The sequence below is a fragment of the Gracilinanus agilis genome, chromosome 3, assembly GCF_016433145.1.
Source record: "Gracilinanus agilis isolate LMUSP501 chromosome 3, AgileGrace, whole genome shotgun sequence".
Lineage (NCBI taxonomy): Eukaryota > Metazoa > Chordata > Mammalia > Didelphimorphia > Didelphidae > Gracilinanus > Gracilinanus agilis.
The window spans coordinates 279,519,546-279,532,515 of NC_058132.1; the positions used below are offsets into that span (position 1 = coordinate 279,519,546).

General features: G+C 40.8%; 1 pseudogene; it reads left to right on the forward strand.

Moving 5' to 3' along the window:
- Positions 1–12,970, forward strand: part of LOC123241483 — a 53,622-nt pseudogene that overhangs the window by 40,068 nt on the left and 584 nt on the right.

Sequence of the window (12,970 nt, forward strand, 5' to 3'; positions counted from 1 at the left end):
GGAAATTGAAGAGATTAAAGTAGGCAATGAGGAAACTAAATTATCATTCTTTGCAGATGATATGATGGTCTACTTAGCAAATCCTAGAAAATCAACTAAAAAGCTAGTGGAAATAATTATTAACTTTAGGAAAATTGTAGGATAGAAAATAAACCCACATAAATCATCAGCACTTCTATATATTTCCAACAAAACTCAGCAGCAAAAGTTAAAAAGAGAAACTCCACTTAAAATCACTCTAGACAAAATAAAATATTTAGGAATCTATTTGCCAAGACAAATGCAGGAATTATATGAACACAACTACAAAACACTTTTCACACAAAACTTGATCTAAGCAATTGGAAAAGCACTAATTGCTCAGGGGTAGGATGAGTTAATATAATAAAAATGACAATCCTACCTAAATTAACTTATTTATTAAGTTCCATACCTATCAAACTACCAAAAAACCTTTTTATTGAATTAGAAAAAAATTATAACAAAGTTCATCTAGAAGAACAAAAAATCAAGAATATCAAGGGAACTAACGAAAAAAAAAATGAGGAGTGTGGCCTAGAAGTACCAGATCTTAAATGAGGAGTGTGGCCTAGCAGTACCAGATCTTAAACTGTACTACAAAGCAGTCATCATCACAACAAAATGGTATTGGCTAAGAGATAGAAGGATGTATCAGTGGTATAGAATTAGGGTAAATGACCTCAGCAAGCTAGTGTTCAATAAACCCAAAGATCCCAGCTTTTAGAACAAGAACCTACCATTTTGACAAAAACTTCTAGGAAAATTAGAAAACCATATAGGAAAATTAAGTTTAAATCAACATCTCAAAGAAAATTAGCCACGTTCAGAGGAAGAAATGTAGGAGGAGAAACAAAGAGGAAAAACAACTGCTTGAATACATGGGCTGATGAGGACATGATTGGGGATGAAGACACTAAACAACAACTGTAGCCCAACTATCAATAATATGGAATTAGGACTTAATCAATGATACAAGTAAAACCCAGTGGAATTATCCATTGGCTAAGGGGGTTTGGGGGGGTTTGTGGAGAGGGAAAGAACATGAAACATGTAAATATGAGAAAATATTCAAAATAAAAATGAAAATGAAAAAAAATCAATATCTCAAACCCTGTATACCAAGATAAATTCAAAATGGGTAAATGACAAATACAAAGAGGGAAATTATAAGTAAATTAGGAGAACAAAGAATAGTATAGCTGTCAGATCTATGGGAAAGGGAAGAATTTAAGACCAAGCAAGAGACAGAGAACATTACAAGATGTAAAATGAATAATTTTGACTATATTAAATTGAAAAAATTTTTGTACAAACAAAACCAATGCATGAAAATTACAAGGTAAGTAACAAACTAAGGGAAAAATTATAATAAAATTATCTGACAAAGGTCTAATTTCTCCAATCTATATGGAACTAAATCAAATGCATAAGAAACCAAGCTATTCCCCAATTGACAAATGATCAATGGATATGAATAGGCAGTTTTCAGATGAAGAAATCAAAACTATCAATAATCACATGAAAATCATGTTCTAAATCCCTCCTAATTAGGGAAATGCAAATCATTCCCCTACACACACACACACACACACACACACACACACACACACACACACTCTTACTTACCTCATGGTGATTCTCTTGAGTTCTGTGTTTGGGCAGCAAATTCTCATAGAGAGCCAGTTCCCTATATGGTTTTGGGTCCTGAGTGGCTTTTAGTGGCATAGGATGGTTAAGACAGGAAAAGGAAAAATGAGAACAACCAGACTAGTGGTTAGCCCATGTTGCTCTAACACTATGGGATTTGGACTTTATTTTATACTGGTTTCAAACAAAGAACACAAAGAAAGAGTCACAGCTGTGAAGGGGTTACAAATCATACACAATCCATTAAAGTCTAAAAGTAGAGAGATGGGTACAAGGGCAAGGACCAAATTCCAACCACCAATTAGTAGGGGTTAATTCTGGGAGCAGAAATATATTTCATAGAGATGTTTACTAATTGCATTCTGCCTTGATTTACAGATCTGGACCTGGTCAGATAAAGTCTGGCTTCAGTCTTATCTCTATCTTTGTCTGTGTCCAGCCTTGAGTGTATTTTTTAGAGTTCAGGCTTCTTAATTATCAAGGAGAGAATTTTTTTTTTTTTTACCTTTTTTTTAAACCCTTAACTTCTGTGTATTGACTTATAGGTGGAAGAGTGGTAAGGGTAGGCAATGGGGGTCAAGTAACTTGCCCAGGGTCACACAGCTGGGAAGTGTCTGAGGCCGGATTTGAACCTAGGACCTCCCGTCTCTAGGCCTGGCTCTCAATCCACTGAGCTACCCAGCTGCCCCCTGGAGAGAAATTTTTAACTCAGTAGTTGCTGGTCTGATTAAGGACTCAAATTTTTCAATAAGTCTATAATGTTTTTCCAATAAGAAAATGTATGGATCATAAAAAGGTGTCAAAAGAGGGGTCTTAGATTTTTATCTATTCTCTTATTGGCTTCCCACAAATTCTCTGTTTAAGTCCAGTTTTTTCTTTATGAATGCTTGGAAGTCCTCAATTTTATTGAATGACAATACTTTCCCCTGCAAAAATATAGTCAGTTTTGCTGGATAGTTGATTCTTGGTTGTAGTCACAGTTCTCTTGCTTTCCCAAATATTATTTTTCATGCCTTTCTATCCTTCAAGGTAAATGCAGCCAGATCCTGTGTTATCCTAACTGTGGTTCCCTGATATCTGAATGACTTCTTTTTAGCAGCTTTTAATATTTTTTCCTTGGTCTGGTAGTTTTTGAATTTGGCTATAATATTCCTTGTTAGGGACCAAGACTTCAAGATAAGACAGTCACTCTTCTAAGAATAGATATCATTCACTCTTCTAAGATAAGATATTGATCATAGGCCCAGCCATGCTTGGAGACAGTAAGACGCCACCAGAGATTTTCTATGCTCCCTTTCCGCGTTCCTTTCCCCCTTAGTATCTGCCGACCCCCTTCTTCCCCCAGCCTATATATTTTTGTCATAGATCTGCAATAAACGAGCCTTGATTCCACCAACACAACTCTGTCTGTCTTGCGCGCAAGGTCTCCCCTCTTATTCCCCTATGGGTTCTTAGGTTGCCGTTTCCCCGGACCCCTCGGTTGTGTCCGGCTGGACCCGGACAATTCCTGGAAGTTGTCACTTATGGATTAAATGTAGGAGGTGATCTATGGATCCTGTCGATTTCCACTTCCCCTCTTGTTCAAGAATTTCTGGGTAATTTTATCTGATAATTTCTTGTAAAATGCTATCTAAACTTTTTCTTTTGTCATGATGTTCTGGTAAACCAATAATTCTTAAGTTGTCTCTTCTAGCTCTGTTCTCCAGATCTTTGGTTGAATCAATGAGGTGTTTCATATTCTCCTCAAATTTTTCATTTTTTAAATTTTGTTTAATATATTCTTGCTGCCTTGTGAAGTCATTTGCTTCTATTTGTTGAGTTCTATTTTTTAAAGACTGAATTTCATCCCTAGCTTTTTGGTCATCCTTTTCCTTCTAGTCTGATTTTCTTTGTAGATCATCTTTTGCCTTCTTTGCTTCAATTTCAAGCTGGCCAATTTTGCTTTTAAGATTTTATTTTCTTGTTTTAGTTCATGTTTTTCCTTTTTCAAATTGTCTTCAGCCTCACTTGATTGCTTTTTGAGTTCCTGAAGTTCTTGAGTTAATTGAATTTTGAGATCTTCCAAAGCCTATGCCCAATTCGATGGAACTTCTTCTTCTATTTCATTTGCTCTCTTTTCACTTCCTTGAAAGAAGCTGTCAATTATCATTTCTTTTCTCTTTTTATGTTGTTTACTCATATTTTTATCTTTTCTGTTCTGCTAGTTTAAGCAGATGGGCTTAATGAGCTTTGATGAAAGATCTTCCCTCCAGCTGGCAATGGAGGTTTATAGTTACTTTCTCTGCCCTCTGAAGACTTCTTGTCTGTCCAATTGATGGGATTAAGCCTGTAATGATTGGATTAGTCTGTACTGCTTAATGTGTCCTGAGGCTAAAACCTCAAGAGGAAAAAAAAAAGTGAGGGGACAAGAAGGAGTGTTTTCACTGAGCTGAGCTGTGTAGCAGTAGGGTCCCCCTGCTCTGTCCTTGTGTTTGATCTGGTTTTCTTTCCTCTTGAAGCCTTTTGTTCTCTATCTCTGGGTGAGGAAGCCAAGTGGCCTGAGATCTGAGGTTTGGTTCCCTCTAAGCTGGCATCTCCCGAGGGTTTTTGCTATGTTTCTCTGGCTTTCTCCTCCAGTCACCTCCCTAGTGCCTGTGTTCAACTCCCCGAGTCCAGTGCCAGCAAGGCCCTCTCTACAGGCTGAAGCACCCACCCGCCCTGAGATTTCAGGGGCTGCTGGAGACTCCATACAGCATGTGGGGGGAGGGGTCCTGGGATTCCCCTTCTATACCCTCAGATCCAACAGTTCAAGAATTCAAGCCTTTTTCTTGGTGTACCTCTTTAGCTGTCCAGGAGTAGGATTCCCCCTTCTCTGTCCCACTGTTAGATTGGTCCTCTTTCTTCTCAAAGTGCATTGTTTTCTATCTCAGTGTAGAAGGGCGCAGAGGTTTTAAGATTGGCTCTGTCTAAGCCACCATCTTCCCAGAATTCCAAGGAATTTATATTCCAAGTTCTTTCCAAGAGACAGGTCAAGACAATGACTCCAGCTGAAGGTGACTCCTGAGGCCAACTTTCTTCCTTAAGCCAACTTTTCTTCTTGAAGCTGAACTCCAGGGAAATGCAAATCAAAACAACTGAGGTAACACCTCACACCTAGCAGTTTGGCCAATATGACAGTAAAGGAAAATAGTAAATGTTGGAGGGGATATGGCAAAATTGGAACTTTAATGCATTACTGGTAGAGTTGTGAATTGATCTAACCATTCTAAATGGCAATTTGGAATTATGCCAAAGGGCTTTAAAAGAATGCCTGCCCATTGATCCAGCATACCACTGCTGGGTTTGTACCCCAAAGAGGTAAAAAAAAAAGTGTTTACACAAAAATATTTATAGCCATACTCATTGTGATGGCAAAGAATTGGAAAATGAAGGGGTGTCTATTGATTGGGGAATGGTTGAACAAATTGTGGTACATGATTTTGATGGAATACTATTGTGCCATAAGAAATGATGAACTGCTTGATTTCCATATAAGCTGGAAAGACCTTCATGAACTGATGAGGAATGAAATGAGCAGAACCAGGTATAACAGTGTGGACTGAAATTTGCAGGGGAGCAGGCAGTGGGAGTTGGAATGGACCCTGAAACAGCCCAGCGGAATGTTACCAGTTCAGAATGTGAAAGGAGGGGACACTGAGGAGGAGGAGTTTTCTCAACTGTCACTTCACTCCTGACTAGACTGAGACCCTGGAGTATTGGTTTTTTGGTTGGGAGGTTTTGATTTTGGGTGGATCCTGAGTGAATTGGGATCCTCTGTACTTTTATTAGTGATTACTGAGAGATCACAACTGCTAACATCAATTCCTACTATATTCATTTACCAACAAAGAAGACATTGAACAGCAATTCTCCAATTTGGCCAGGGAGCTCGAACTCCTGGGGGAGTGGGCTTGAATGGGGGGGAGGGGAGGGTCCCTTCCCTGATCCTGCTTAAATCCACTTATCCTGTTACTTCCCTCTTATATTAGTTTAGAAATATATATACATACATACGTATATATATATATATATATATATATATATATATATATATTTTTTTTTTTTTTTAAACCCTTACCTTCCATCTTGGAGTCAATACTGTGTATTGGCTCCAAGGCAGAAGAGTGGTAAGGGCTAGGCAATGAGGGTCAAGTGACTTGCCCAGGGTCACACAGCTAGGAAGTGTCTGAGGCCAGATTTGAACCTAGGACCACCTGGCTCTAGGCCTGGCTCTCAATCAACTGAGCCAACCAGCTGCTCCCAGTTTAGAAATATTTGATAGGAGATTGTAGGGGGAAAAGAGAGTGGGCTACTGTGACCAAGCCTCAGAAGAAGTCCAGAGCTGCTCTCTTGGGGAGAAGACATAGCTGATAGTGAAGTTCATCCTTTCCCTCCTTCCTTGATTCCCCTATACCTTTTTCCCCTGTGCACTGAATTTAATTTACCATTTAATAAACCCCTGATAGTTTGATACTGGAGCAGTTACACTGATGAGGGGAGGTGTCTGATCTGGTGGCTGAGGGAAAGACTAATTCCGAAGACCATCTTGAGGGGTAAAGCTACTTCAACTTAGAGGAGTGGGGAGGCTTGTCTCAACAGTGCTAGCTCTGAGGGTAGGATCCAAAACATTAGGATCACAACTGAACCCCAATACCTTCCTTCAACATCCTCACTATAGCTTTGCCAGTTTGGGAACCTTTTGAGTTTGTTCCCTCATAGGTCTTCCCCAGGGTTGGAAGTGAGGTATTAGCTACAGTGGTCCATTGAAAGCTAACAAGGGGGGAGTCTAGATACACACTCCCCTACCATCAATACTCACCCTCATACACAGGAGAACATTATACACATTAAATGAGACATTATGGGACAATCAAATATGATTGATTTTGCTACCAGTAACACTGCAATGATCCAGGACAATCCTGAGAGACTTATGAGAAAGAACGCTACCCACATGGAGAGAAAGAACTGTGGGAGTAGAAATGCAGAAGAAAAACAAACATGGTTTATCATTTGTTTATTTGTGTATAGGATTTGGGATTTTGGTTTTAAATGACTATTACAAAAATGAACAATATAGAAATAGGTATTGAGTGGATAATACATGCATAACCCAGTGGAATTGCTCGTCAGGTCTAGGAGGCAGGAGGGAAGAAGGGAGGGAAAGAACATGAATTATGTAACCTTGGAAAAATATTTTAAAATAAATTAATTTAATTTTTTAAAAAAGGAATGAGAAAAAAATTCCTCCTAACATTAAACCTTTATCTTTGTCAATGTGGAATCTAGAAACCCCAAACTTGTGGCTTAGTGAGATCTGATGAACCCCAAGTTTTAGAAATAGCTTGTAGGCTGGAGACCCCCAAAGCTTGTGCTTCCCTGTTCCCTGAGAATCCACCCTGAAGAGAATCTCTGGCTAGCAGTTGCAGACTGAATAACGGACCCTGGGGTAAATGCTAAATACCCTTTTGTCTTAAGTAGTCTTCCCCATTACCCTTTCCCAGGAAGACACCATCCTTTAGTATCCTTTGTAAGTAGCCCCTTCCCTTACACCCTAGCCTCTGGCTAGGATTCCTTTCCCAAGCTTGATTGTAAATCCCATCCTTACCAGTATAATGTCAATCATCTTTCCCAGCCCCTGGATCTTCCCAAATGGTATATAAATTCCCCAATTTCCTTGGTTCCTTGGAGTTGTCATCTAGTGCAGTGGCACTCCCAGGGGGTCAGGGAGCAGAGGGAAAAGGTGCAGCTCTGCATAAGAGGCCTAATCAGCCCTGTTCCCCCTTTCCCTTGATTAAAGAGTGGCTTTATGACTAATAGTTCTGTGTTTTTTAAAAGTTAACATCTCTGAACTTTCTACCCAAAACTGGTTCTGCCTTCTAGAACCAAACAGAACAAGTCTACTACCTCTTTTATGGCACTGTCTTTCAAATAATTAGAGATTCTTTGAGTTGTCTAAAAATGTGAAAAGCAATGCTGAAAATTTCTATTTTGTCGGACTGTTTTAAAGTAAGTGCCTCTTTAAGTGCTATATAAATGTGAGTTTTTATGCCCTTTTGACTCTTTCTGGCTCTTACTCTTTCAATTAGCCCTTGCTTGAATTTATTGTTGCTCAATTATTTGCTCCTTTTCCTGTGCTTTGCATGCTCAGCTCTTCCCTATCCTAAAAAACACCCTTTTGTTTTTTAGTTGTGTCTGACTCTCTGTGTGTTTTCTTGGCAAAGATACTGAAGTGGTTTGACACTTCCTTCTCCACTCTTTTTACAGATGAGGAAACTTAGGCAAACAGGTTAACTGGCTTGCCCAGGGTTACATAGTTAGTAAGTGTCTAAGTAAGATAAGACTTCCTGATTCTAAGTCCAATGATCTATCTTCTGTACCAACTAGCTGCCCCAAAAATACCCTATTGTTTTGCAAATGTCCTTTTTCTTTTTACCCCTAAATTTTCTAGGCTTTTACAATGATTTCTCTCTTTAAACCTCTATAATCTAATCTCTTTTTCCACCACTCCAAGGAAATGATTACTCAATACTTCTCCACCTGTATCACTAAAATAATTTTTCTCTTTCTCCATCTACTTTGAACTTTCAGCAAAATTTGAGTTAACCACTTTTATTTCACTTACTATATTTTAACTTATGTGATGTTTTATTTATACCTTTACCTTCCATCTTAGAATCAATACTGTGTATTGGTTCCAAGGCAGAAAACCAATAAGGGCCCCACTATAGAGGTTAAATGACTTGCCCAGCTATCACTCAGCTAGGAATGTTTTAGGGGTACAAATGGTGAACCCCTGGGTTCAGGAAGGAAACCTTTCTCAAGAATGAGAGGACTCCAAACTTAGCTTAAAAGTAAAAAGAAAGATTTCTTAGTAAGGTAGGATTAATGGCCAGCAAGACAGCATGAGTGGAACAACCCTAGGGGGTTACCCACCAAGACATGGCACAGCAGCTTGAGTAGAGCAACTATCAGAGGTTGTTCCCCATATGCCCCAGTTCAGGGGGTTTTGTATCCTTTACAAGAGTTTGATGTGACTTCTAGCACTCTGGCATTTGGTGGGTGGGGGGGGTCTGTCTGAGATCCTCAGGGCTTAGGCTATCAAGGTGTGGCTGGGAGGTGTATCTCTTTTGTCAATCTCAACTTAAAGGAAGTCCAAGGCTAATGGTCTTGGCCTCAGAAGTCACCAGGTCAGGAAGGGGAAAGGGAATTTCCGGGTTCACAGCCTGCCTGAGTTAAGGAGTACAGGGTCCCTGCCATCTCTGCACAATGCCCATGTCAAGAAGTGTCATATTTGAACCCAGGATCTCCTGTCTATAAGCCTGGCTCTCAATCCACTGAGCTATTAGCTGTATCCATCCTCACACTCACACTCTTCATTACTTATTTAGGTTCTTGTCTTACATTCTTAGATTTTAAGCCCCTTCAGAATAGTGTCTATTTTATGCTTCTTTGTAATTCCTAGGGCAACTATTGAGTTTGTAATAAGCAGAGAACTTGACATCTGGTACTGGAGAGTGCTTTGGGAAACTGGATAATGCTGAAATTTTAGGGGTTGTCTAAGGAGGATGGGCTACCCCTCCAGGTATCATTTCTGTTTGCAACATTTATGATCTCTCTATAAAAGAATTATTTCAAATAGGTCCTCCTGAGGCTACCTTCTTAATTGGAATACATTATCTGTGGTTCTGGAGAGCAGCTAGATGGCACAGTAGATAGACTGCCAGGCCTGGAGTCAGGAAGACAAGTTCAAATCTGACCTCAGACACTTATATAGATGTATGACTATGGGCAAGTCACTTAATTTTATTTGCTTCATTTTCCTCAGCTATAAAATGAACTGGAGAAGGAAATGGCAAATCACTCCAGTATCTTTGCCAAGAGAACTCCAAGTGGGGTCACAAAGACTCAGACACAACTGAAAAAATAAATGCCAAAAGGCTCTGGAACCAAAACCCACAGTCAAATCAATTGTCATTAACTAATGGAAGGAGCCTATCAATTTACTTGCAAATTGCCCCATGCATGTGGACCTTGCAGGAAGGGCTACAGAATTCTAAGATGGAATGAAGAAGCAGGAAGTATGTTTCTTGCTCACTGAGAGAGGTTCCATGGTAGTTGGGGCAAGCAGCAACTGACAACTAGGAGACACCAGATTTACCAGTGATCCTGTGGAAAGACCGTCACCTACTTGTGGGAGATTTTGGTAGAGACTGCTAAAACCCAACCCGAGTTGCATGTCAACTTGGGCTGGGTCAGCTCCCAGAATCTACCCACCTGGAAGAGTGCAGCTGGTGGTCGGGGAGGAGCATAAACATCACTGGAGTGAGGCTGAACACTACTGATGTAAGGATACTCACTCCTGTCCTACTTTTCCCTGGGCCCTGTTAAGCTTAGGTCTTAATTTAGTGTAGTCAAGTCCTTCCCCTGTCCCTGTGGTTTGCCCTTAGCTTGTAAGTGTAGAATCCCAATTCTTATCCTTTATCTTGTAGTCCCTGATTAAAACCTGTTATAAACCTTTGCCTTTTGCCTGCTTGTTCCATAGGCCCTTGCCTAGGTGGGCTGACTGTTGGAGCCTAACTGCCATTTCCAGTAACTGTAACCTCCTAGTAGTTAAACTTGGTCTCCCTACCTTGTTGGGTCCTGTTCATCTGTCATTCCTGAATCTCTCACCCCAGTGTGAACCCACAAATAGTAATAGTTAACATCCCTGGTGTTATAGGGAAGCAAATGGTGAACCCCTGGGTTCGGGAAGGAAACCTTTCTCAAGAATGAGAGGACTCCAGGCTTAGCTTAAAAGTAAAAAGAAAGATTTATTAGTGAGACAGGATTAATGGCCAGTAAGACTGCATGAGCGGAGCAACCCTGGGAGGCTGCCCACTGAATCCCGCAATCCTGGGGATTATATACTTTTACAATTGTGGGGACATGATGCTGTGTCATGATGAGGATGTGATTCTAGAGTGGTAAACACTCAGGTATTCGGTGGGGGGGGGGGGTCATCTGATCGGGATCTGCCAGGAGACATAGGGGTGACCCTCATAGTTTAGGGGGCAGATGGATGCCTGAGATACAACTTGATGTTATCAAGGAGGTGTATCTCTTTATCTATCTCAACTTAAAAGGAATTCCAAGGACAATGGTTTTTGCCTCGGAGTCACCAGGGCAGGAAGCGGGAAGGGAATTCCCCTGTTCACAGCCTGTCTGAGTTAAGGGGTACAGGGTCCCTGCCATCTCTGCATAATGCCCATGTCACTGGTAGCCCTCCATTACATTATCCTCTAACTTTCTGGATCACAGTGTCCCTCTTGGGGCTACCATCCCCCTATATAAGGGGTAGGGGCCTGCTGACAAATATTTAACAGATAGAAGTAGAAGAGGGGAAAAAATAAGTTTCTGAATTATTGACATTTTTCTCCATTACTTTCTTAAGTCCAGACAATTGAAAAAATAAAAAACCAAGCCCTCCTTTGTAGTGTTGTAGATTCAGTTGCTTACAAAGAAAATTTAATGACTGTTTCTCCAGCAACTTAAAGAACAACCTAGAAATATGAGCTCCCCCAAAGGGCTTTTAAAAGAATGCATACCCTTTGACCCAGTAATACCACTACTAGGTTTGTACCTCAAAGAGATAATAAGGAAAAATACTTGTACAAAAATATTCATAGCTACACTCTTTGTGGGACAAAAAATTGGAAAATGAGGGAGTGTTCCTTGATTGGGGAATGGCTGAACAAATTGTAGTATGTGATGTTAATGGAATACTATTGTGCTATAAGGAATTGGCTTGGGCATTGTACCCCCAAAACTCAGGCAAACTGTAAGCAGGAAAAATAGAATCGATGTCCACTTTTCCATTCATGCTATCCTCCCAAGGAGCAGCTTTACAACCATGCTGTTTGTAAGGATGGGGGATGGGACAAAAAGAGCCAGAAGAAAGCCATTGGTGACAGTTAGTGACAGTTGGTGACAGTTGGGACCAGAGAGGATTCTGGGAATTCTCCAGAGGAAGAAGGGGAAGGAAATTCCCATAGAGGAGTGAGAAAGGGAGGAGGAGAACATCTCAACTCGAATTCAGTCCTGAGGGCTTCCTGAGGACCTTTCTTTGGACATTGAAACCCCAATTCCCTGGTCAAAGGCATCCCATTGCATCTCACCCAGCAAGACTTCAATCATCAAGTCAGCTAAGTTTGGGACTCCATTTTGGGAGCAATCTCTTGGGCTCCTTCTCCCATTACCCAACCATGCTGAGAGACCCTTTCTGGTTTGACTTGAAATTATAGAAAAGGATAGAAATAGAAACAAAAGGAGAAGGGACAAGGGGGGAGACGCTTAGGAGTTGGAACCCCAAAGGTTCTCACCCGAGTGACAGACCCCATAGAAATAGAGAAGAGGGCACCCCAAATCCCTCTGCCCTTCACCCCTTTCCCCAATCCCTGAATTGTGATTAATAAAAGCTATTCATTAGTCAGATAGCGTTCCAGAGTGCTTGAGAGACGAGGGGGAGAGGAATCACAGCTTGGTCTGGCTGCCTCCATCTTGGAGCCAGATCCCCCCTCCATTCCCCCCACCCCCCTGTGAAGTTGGCTGACCTCTGGGGAGGCTTGCTTGAACCCGCCCTCATTCGGAATTGGATTGGGGTCCCCCATACCTCCTCTTATAGGGAAGCCTCACCCCTAACTCCTGTGGGACAGAACAACCATCCAGGTCACCCAATTTTGGGGTGACACCCCCTCTAAAACTACCACAGTGTATATTCGTTGGAGGGGAGAGCTAGAAGAGAGTCTCACCTCATAGACTCTCTCTACCCTCTATCATAACATTGGTCAGCTGGCTCTTATTATTCTTACATGTCCCACCTAGGAGGTAGGCTTCCACCTATGCTGCCCTCCTGGTCAGATTCAACACTACCTTCCAAATTAATAAATTTCTCTTTTTATTTTTAAGCTAAGTTTTGGAGTCTTGTATCCTTGCAAAAGGTATCCTTCCCAAACTCCAGTAGTTCACTTTTGCACCCCACAACAGAATGATGAACTGGAGGATGATCTGGAAGAATCTCCAGGAACTAATGAAGAGTGAAATGAGCAGAACCAAGAGAACATTATACACAGAAAGTGAAACATTGTGTAACAATGTAATGGACTTTGCTACTACAAGACAATCCCAAGTGACTTAGAAAGAATGCTATCCACATTGAGAGAAAGAACAATGGGATTAGAAACACATAAGAAAACACATAAGACTTATCATTTGTTTATATGACTATATGATTAGGGGTTTGGGT